The following is an 8,143-nucleotide window of genomic DNA, read 5'->3' on the forward strand; positions in this document are numbered from 1 at the left end:
GTCTTTTTCTGTCCCAGTTGTTTTTTGGTCATAATGTTTATCACAGCGATAGAAAGCAAGCAAGAACACCATATTACACAGAGTCATCTTCTGACATCCTCCATAGAATGAGCTCACTGCTAATGAATCAACACTACCCATTACACAAAGGGTCTTTAAACAAAGAAACCAAAGTTGTAGATCAGTTGTTGCAGTGAAACTGGTCCTTTGATTCCTACCCAGAACCCTTGAAACCCACCCAAAACTGCCATTTACTTGTCCTATGTGCCCAACTTCAGCATATTCTTTTCATTGTTGGACAGATTTTGGCAATGCTGGCATAACCCGACAAGGGCAAGGGTGGAGTGTGTGTAAACATAGAACTCCACTGATTTTGTTCATGACGTATGTTATCTGAGCCGTTTGTAGCCTTGACATGAAGTAGAACTCTAAGTCCAGGTTTACACTAATTTTAGAGACATAGAGCCACATAAAACAAGATTGTGCAGTTGGGAAGTTGGTGAGTTTGGGGAAACATAGCTGTCCCATAGTCGTCCATAATAACCCCTGCTAGACTCACCAAAATGAGCTTGTGTGAATCATTCTTTAGGCATCAGTGCCATCCCAGTTGGAGGCAGGTGTTCATTTTTATAGTCCTTGGAAAGATGTGCAATAATTTATTAAAACGTAATAGCTGGGGAGGCTGTAGGAACCCAGCCCCGTATTAACTTTATAGGTTATAAGCACCATGAGTAACACAAAGCTACTTAAGCATATCTGTTTATGCACACATTGTATTTTTAGCTAATTAAAATAATTAAATTTAGAGTAAACGCAGAATCAGTAGCTATTGCAGTAGGTTGACGTGAAGGGAACTCCAGGAAGACATTGCTCTGCATTCGGGGTAGAGATCAGAGGAGTTTCTTGGAGTTGGGAAAGAGAGGAAATGGCCCCTGTTAGAATGAGGGTCTGGGGCTGGAAAAGATGCTTCTAGTAAGAGCAAAGAGATGTCGTAGGCGGCCGGGAGGACAAGCGCACAAATGTTCATGCTCTCCTGACTTAGACAGAGTACAGAAATGGTGTAATTACTAGGTGGAAATTGTGTACATCTGAAGAGACAGCCAGGCTTTCAAAAGGGAGAGGAGCTAAGAGCATGCAGGGCAGGAAGTGTAAAGTGCTTGGGGTGGAGTAGAAACTCCATGGCTCAAATTATTCTTGCTCTGACCTATTTCCCCTTCCTGGGTACAGGCAGACTGCCTTAATGTGGCTGTGTAGTCGAGTTTCACAGGTAGGCTCTTGTTGGGAGCAGCCTCAAGATGGTGGAAGCAGCCTTCATGTTAAAAAGCAATTGTATTTTAGCCTTATGTTAGACCGAAGGCCATCATACTTCAGCCTTACCTAAGCCTGCACCTGCAGTTCTGCTTGAACTCAATAGATAGAATAAATCTGGTTGTTAGATCGTTTAGCACCAGTGGTCATGTCACTTGGCAATGGTGGTCAGGTCACTAAGCAACCCACCGTACTGTTCCCCACACTGGCTGATTTACCCAGCCAGTATCCTGGCCATCGAGCCAAGCCAATTCTTTTGTGGTTACCTAACCCCTCCCCACATCTTGCTTCTATCAGTATATCTTCTGCCTGAGAAAAATTAAAAATTGTCAGCTTGATCAGACCTCTTGACTTGCTGTCCATTCTTTGCGTCTCTTGTCCTCCATTCTCTCCTAGGTGGACCCCAGACCCTGGTCAACTGCCCTGCGGGTTGGAGCAGGCTCTGAACAGGAGAGGTGCACACCCTAGGCAGACCTGGTCCATAAATGCCAAGTACAGCTGACTCATCATCTTTCTCCATATAGTGGTTTACAGCGACTCTCATCACACTCTCCACATACGAGCTTATAGCAAGTAGGGTTTGGACCCTCAGACAGAGTCTGCATCCTGATCCTCAGAATCCTGTCATGCTACATAGCAAAGGAGAATCACATTTGCAGATGAGCTATACCAAGCTGGGGAGAAGATCCTGAATCATCTGGGTGAAGCAGAGTCCTTTGGTGGAGAAGAGAGAGGGAAAAGAGAGAACCAGAGAAATGGCAACCTGCGAAAAGCTGCCCTGAAGTGCTAGTTTAAAGTTATAAGATGGGTTGGGGATTTAGCTCAGTGGTAGAGCACTTGCCTAGCAAGTGCAAGGCCCTGGGTTTGGTCTCCAGCTCCGAAAAAAAAAAAAAAAGAAAAAGAAAAAAAATAAAGTTATAAGATGTTCATTAGCCTAAGAAAGCAGGAAGACTTTGCAATGTGCGGGAGGAGGAGAAATGGACTCTTTCCCGGAACCCACACCACAAAATACAGCCCAGCATTCATTGGTGACCCTAATTATTGACCACAGTGGTGTGTCTTATCTACAAATATATGGGTAATATATTCATATTGCTTCACAGCATTAAGTCAATGCCAATTTGTTAACAGCAATAACAGGAAATTAATGAGCACTTCAGCTTTGAATCAATGTGCTTAAAAATGTTGGAGCCACCAGCTGGGATGAGTCTGGCTGTCTGTGACACTTGGGGAACAGCTGCCCACGGGGTCAAACTCATGCCTTGAGATTATTTTGCTTAAGAAATGAAATTTTACTATTTGACACTTTTTAGCGTTTGTAGCTAGTTTTGCATAGTGGCTACTGCTACATTGATTAAAATGTCTGTTTGTTCCTACCAGAAGTGTCTTTGCCAGCCCCTGACCCTCATTCTAACACAGGCTATTTCCTTTCTTTCCCAACCCCAAGAAACTCCTCTGTTTCCCTAGTTTTCTCATTTGTGAAGCATAGCCTGTTGCTTGAGAAATTGGTGTTGCTCCCTTCAAACTTATCCTCAAATGAAATATTTAATTTGTATCAAGTGTTTTTTTGTGTTTGTTTGTTTTTGTCTTTTTTTTTAATCCTTTTCTTTCTGTCTTGTTGCAAGGCTTAACATATATGAATATCACTTAGGGTGAATCCTGACAGATGCTAATGTCCTAGTAAAGAATTAGCTGGCCTGTCAACTGTGAGGGATGGAGGGAGGAGGGCTAAGGAGCCCCATCCTTCAATCTTGAGCCATTTGCTATGGTAGATATAGGGAAAGGGGGTGTCACCGCCTGCGGTTGTGTATTCACTGGTGACCACACCAGGCTCCAATGGAGAGTTCCAACCCTGTGGTCATAATGATGGCCCTGGTTAAGCTGAATGGGTCACAAGACAAAACCCAAAGGCATTAAAGGGACAGGGAGAGATGACGGGGTGGGAGGGTTGGTAGGGATGGGAAGGAGATGAGCGAGGGTAGGGAGAAGCAGTCAGAACACATCATATATGTGTATGAAACTGTCAAGGAAAAATAGAAAACCTTTTTCAATGAAAAGAAAAGTCTTTTGAACTCTCAAATGTCTTCTTAAAATATACATAGAATCTATATATCCTCGTTTCTTTAGCTAAAAATAAAACATCAGATATTGCACACACTCTAGCTCTAGCCTTTTCTGTTTTTCCTTTATTAATAAACATTTTGAATGTATAAAATGATTGGCTATCATTATCATTTAGTGATATTTAAAAAAAAAAGGTGCAGTTGATGAAGCCACTGGATCAACACTGGTTTACAATGGACACAACATGGGCAGAATCATTGGTGTGGGTAGTGATCTCTCTCTCTCTCTCTCTCTCTCTCTCTCTCTCTCTCTCTCTCTCTCTCTTTTGTAAAATTTACTTAATATTTTTTCTGGTCCAGAAGGGTCAGGACTATTCAGGCTTTATTTAAAATATTACAAATTTGTCCACTATGGAATCTGAGCAAAACTTCATAATCTGGATGTACCACATTTTCCTTCTTTTGTGTCATAACATATTTTTAAAACTTTTGAGTACACTCAGTCCGTGGAACCATAAAAACAATTTTGCCCTTTATAGGTGATATGTTCCCTGAAATTTGAGGAAGGAATCATAAAATCCTAACACGAAGAGACAGATGTTTAGAAAATGTTCAGGAGGTAAACTGGGTATCCATGATAACAAATAGAAAGTTTCAGAAAGTCTTTACCGGGGAAACATCAATGATTTTATAGCCTACTTGCTCTTCCTTCGTTACCATGGCAACACGCAGGCAAAAATAACCCAAGACATTCGTCAGCATGGTTATCATAACTTCTGCTCAGCCGCCCGTCCTCTCAGGCATTGAATGCATCCCACGTCCGAGAGGCTTGGCTCCATTACTGCCTCTCAGCAGGCATTACTGTGTGAAAACCCAGAGAACGGATGTTAATTCATAGGCGTTGCCTCTCCAAACTCCAGAGGTTCACATGGGAAAAATCTGGGAACATCTGACAGTGTTCCAATGTCTTAGCACACCTCGACCTTCAAACTTGGCTGTATGCACGCACCCCAGCGGGTGCGGAAGTCAGAGAACAGCTTATGGGAGTTGGTTTTCCGTTTCTACTCTGTGGGTTCTAAGGATGGAATTTACATCATCAGGCATGGTGGCATGCCTTTCCTGCTGATTCCTCTCACTGCTCTCCTAAAATATCATTCTCAAACCTAATGATGATCATATATACTAAAAAAAATCCTGTTGCTGTGACAGGCGAAATAGCGAAGAGAAAACCTAACTCGTAGGCACTGGGCCAAATTTTACACACTACAGTCATGGACTGGTCACTTCCTGTCACTTACCTCATTTTGTTCTAAGATCGCAATTCCTACTGAAGCACTGGCAGAGCTGTGCTGCAGTGCCATTAAGCATCCGGTTTAGAGGCGATGATCGAGCTCTCCTTCCACGTAAGAAGTCCAAATAGCCAGTGTTACTTCAGGCAGAACTACTAACAGGCAGTTAGGGGTTTAATTCCTGCCGGGCAAATCTCCCTCTTGTTTCTGCTCCCGTCATCTGGAAGACACTCAGGTTCAGAGAGATCACAGCTATCTCTGAGGCGTCTGTGGGGATACACGGTCCACTTAGGTAGAGCTATCTCATCTGCATATAAACCTTTGACCTCACAGCCGCGCATGAGCAGTGACTGTTTCAAGGTCTTAAACCAGGTCCCTCTGCCTGCTCTTAGCCACGCTGTGGATCCCAGTAAACCTGACTGAATGAAGTAATTAGTGCCTGAATGAAGTAATTAGTGTCCTAGACTAGGTTGTGACCTTAGTTTGCTTTACTCAACTAACGTCTCATTTCACTCAGTTGGGAGAGAGACTTCCCGACAGGGCTCAGGTATTTCCGTATTATGCTTTGCATGCAGGGAACCATTTGTTGTCTAATGCTGGAAGGTTTAGTTTGTAATGGAAACAGGCGCACAATGGAGACTGGTACCCGGTGAAGTAAAGAGCAGGCCATTTTTTCGGCACCTTATGAAAAACGTTGGCTTGGTTAGGGAGTGCAGTCATCACCGCTCTTCCGGTCTCCCTCAGGAATGCTGGCAGCACAAGGCATGCTGGTATCCAGCCTTCTGCTGTGGCTGTGATTCACAAGCTGCATTTCTTGTCTGTCCTGGGAGACTGGTATTTTCTTCCAGTATCTGTGAAACGGGAACAATAGAACCTATTAGCTTGCAAGTAAGATAGCGCTGCATCCCATTCTCGACTCTCAGTGGGACATCCCCGGAGGCGATCCCATGGGAGGCACATCACCTTCACCTTCTGAATTACAGGAAGAGAGATGCTCAGGAAGTTTGTGGCCCAGGGAGGGCTGTCTTAGGCTCTTTCTCCTCTGAAAAATACCACGGATCCGTTTCTGCTACAGTTCTCCTCTGACAGTATCTCACTCAGGAAGAGAAAACTCAAGCACATTCTTTAAACCTGTTCTTGCCCTATTAAAAAAGGGTGTTCTTTCTTTCTTTTTAAATTTTTTTTATGGGTAGGGGTGTTTTACCTGCATTATGTTTGTATACTGTACAAGAGGACATTGGATTTCCCCTAGGGCTACAGTTACAGCTGGTAATGAGCCACCATCTGGGTGCTGGGGATTGAACTCAAGTCCAATCACTGGATAAGCAACCCATGCTCTTAACCACTGAGCCATCTCTCCAGTCTGAGGCTGGTATTTTGTTACCCTAGCCCTCAAATGTTGTCTTTACTCTTCTCTGGTTGTCAGGTAGGTTCCAGGGTTAGTTAGGCTGCTGCGAGTGTGTGGGCCATTGACGGCTGCTAGTCAGAACACACTCAGTCCCCCTATATATCTACCCTTTTTAGTTTAGAAGTTGGCAACTCAGTGAATGTCGCGTGCCTAATGTCCCGCCAGTAAGAACGACGCGTGGCAACAGGATTCTTCTGCCAACAAGCCTTTACTGTGTTACAGCTCTCTTGAACAGGGACCCCAAGCAGCAAAGTCGCTTGACTTATATACACAACAGTATGCTAATTATCTCTCAGGGACTGGTGGGGCATGGATCACCCCACTACTTGTCCTCCAGGGATTGGTGGAGAATGAATCACCCCATTAGCATGGTACCGCCCCCCATTAGCATATTAACGGTCAACTGACACCTGGTGCAAAAACCGCACATGTGCAGTACCGTTGTTCACCACTGGAGGGCGCCCTACATCTCATTATCGTATGGCCGCCCTAGCAATGGGACAAGCCTGCACATGCGCAGTAAGTTGTCGACATCCAGACAAGGCTGGATGTCGGCGCCATCTTTGTTTCGCTGCGCCGCTCTCTATATCTCCCCCTTTTTTGTTTAATAAAATGACTGGTCTAGATCTGGGTGTCACGTCAATCTTGTCATTGCTCCTGTCTTAGGTCGTTCTCATCCAAACTCGGCCTTACCCGTCATAGAATTACCCTATCTCCACCGGGCCCTGTGTCTTGGGTTGGTCCGAGCTCGAGGAAAGTTGCCCGTCCCTAGATACAATGACTCCACATGACTGTGACAAAAATGATTTAGAGCGAACTCTTGATCTTTCAAAGAGGCCAGCCATATGTTGGGAGAAGCACCCTTTTTAATGGTGGTCATAGCCTGGTAAACAACCACTTTGTGTCTGGCATGTTCTCTTTTTAAACGGCCAATAAGCCAGAGACCTACTCCGCATCCCAGGAGGACAATAGCTCCCCAGGCAAACATGCCCGCCCACTCCTTAAAAAAGGAGAAAGCATTGGTAATCCATGAGGTAAAGTCTTCAATTGTGATGGGGTCCAGCCTAGTGCTGTTGAGGACAGCAATCTGCATCAGCATTACCATTCCCAGTAGTACTAGTAGGGTTTGTAGTCTCATCTTCAGGAAGAGCAGAAGGTAATTTTCGAGTCAAGTGCTCAGGTACCCAGATTGGATTTTCTTGATTCTGCGGAAAAACACAAACAGCTCCCCTAGATCTCGAAATCACGGGATCTGGGCCACACCATTTATCAGTTAAGACATCCTTCCACTTTACTTCTGCATTAGTTATAGGTGTAGTAGCAGCATGGCGATCCGCAGCAGAGTGGCCATGCGCATCCAAAATTAAGAAATTTAGAGTAAAAAGAGCTAAAGAAAGTTGTTCTTTTGGTGTTCGGCTGCTGGCAATTCCCTCTTTTTGTTTTTGTTTTTGTTTTTTTTTTTTTTTGGTTCTTTTTTTCGGAGCTGGGGACTGAACCCAGGGCCTTGCGCTTCCTAGGTAAGCGCTCTACCACTGAGCTAAATCCCCAGCCCCTCTTTTTGTTTTTTTATAAGCTCTTTTAAGGTACGATGTACCCTTTCCACAATTCCTTGACCTTGGGGATTGTATGGCAATCCTGTAGTATGTTTGACCTGCATTGTCTGGCAAAATGCCTGAAAAGACTTAGCAGTGTAGGCAGGCCTGTTGTCTGTCTTGAGACTATCAGGCTTTCCCCAGGCTGCCCATGCCTCTAAGCAATGGCTAATGGCATTACGAGCCTTTTCACCAGTCATCAGAGTAGCGTGTATAATACCGGAACAGGTATCAACAGAAACATGAGCATATTTTAAATTTTCAAATTGAGATATGTGTGTGACATCCATCTGCCAAAGTTTTAGTGGGATCAGACCACAAGGGTTAATCCCCACATGAGGAGGGTGGTGAAATTGAACACAATTCTGGCAACTTAACACCACATCATGAGCTACAGCTCTAGAGATTTAAAATTTTTGTTGAAGAGTAAAGGCAGGTACATGAAACTTTTGATGAAATCCTCTAGTGACATCAACCGGAGTG

At 44.3% G+C, this 8,143-nt stretch overlaps 1 long non-coding RNA gene across 1 annotated transcript; it reads right to left on the reverse strand.

The window, feature by feature from the left end:
• Window positions 1-3,474: 3,474 nt before the first annotated feature.
• On the reverse strand, window positions 3,475-7,273 carry LOC120098209 (uncharacterized). The gene is given in 4 exon segments (NR_190687.1): window positions 3,475-4,232; window positions 4,670-4,880; window positions 5,342-5,511; window positions 7,171-7,273. It is a non-coding gene; the product is annotated as an uncharacterized LOC120098209 (long non-coding RNA).
• Window positions 7,274-8,143: the final 870 nt, after the last annotated feature.

Source organism: Rattus norvegicus, chromosome 18 (assembly GCF_021556685.1).
Source record: "Rattus norvegicus strain SHRSP/BbbUtx chromosome 18, alternate assembly SHRSP_T2T, whole genome shotgun sequence".
Classification (NCBI taxonomy): Eukaryota; Metazoa; Chordata; class Mammalia; order Rodentia; family Muridae; genus Rattus; species Rattus norvegicus.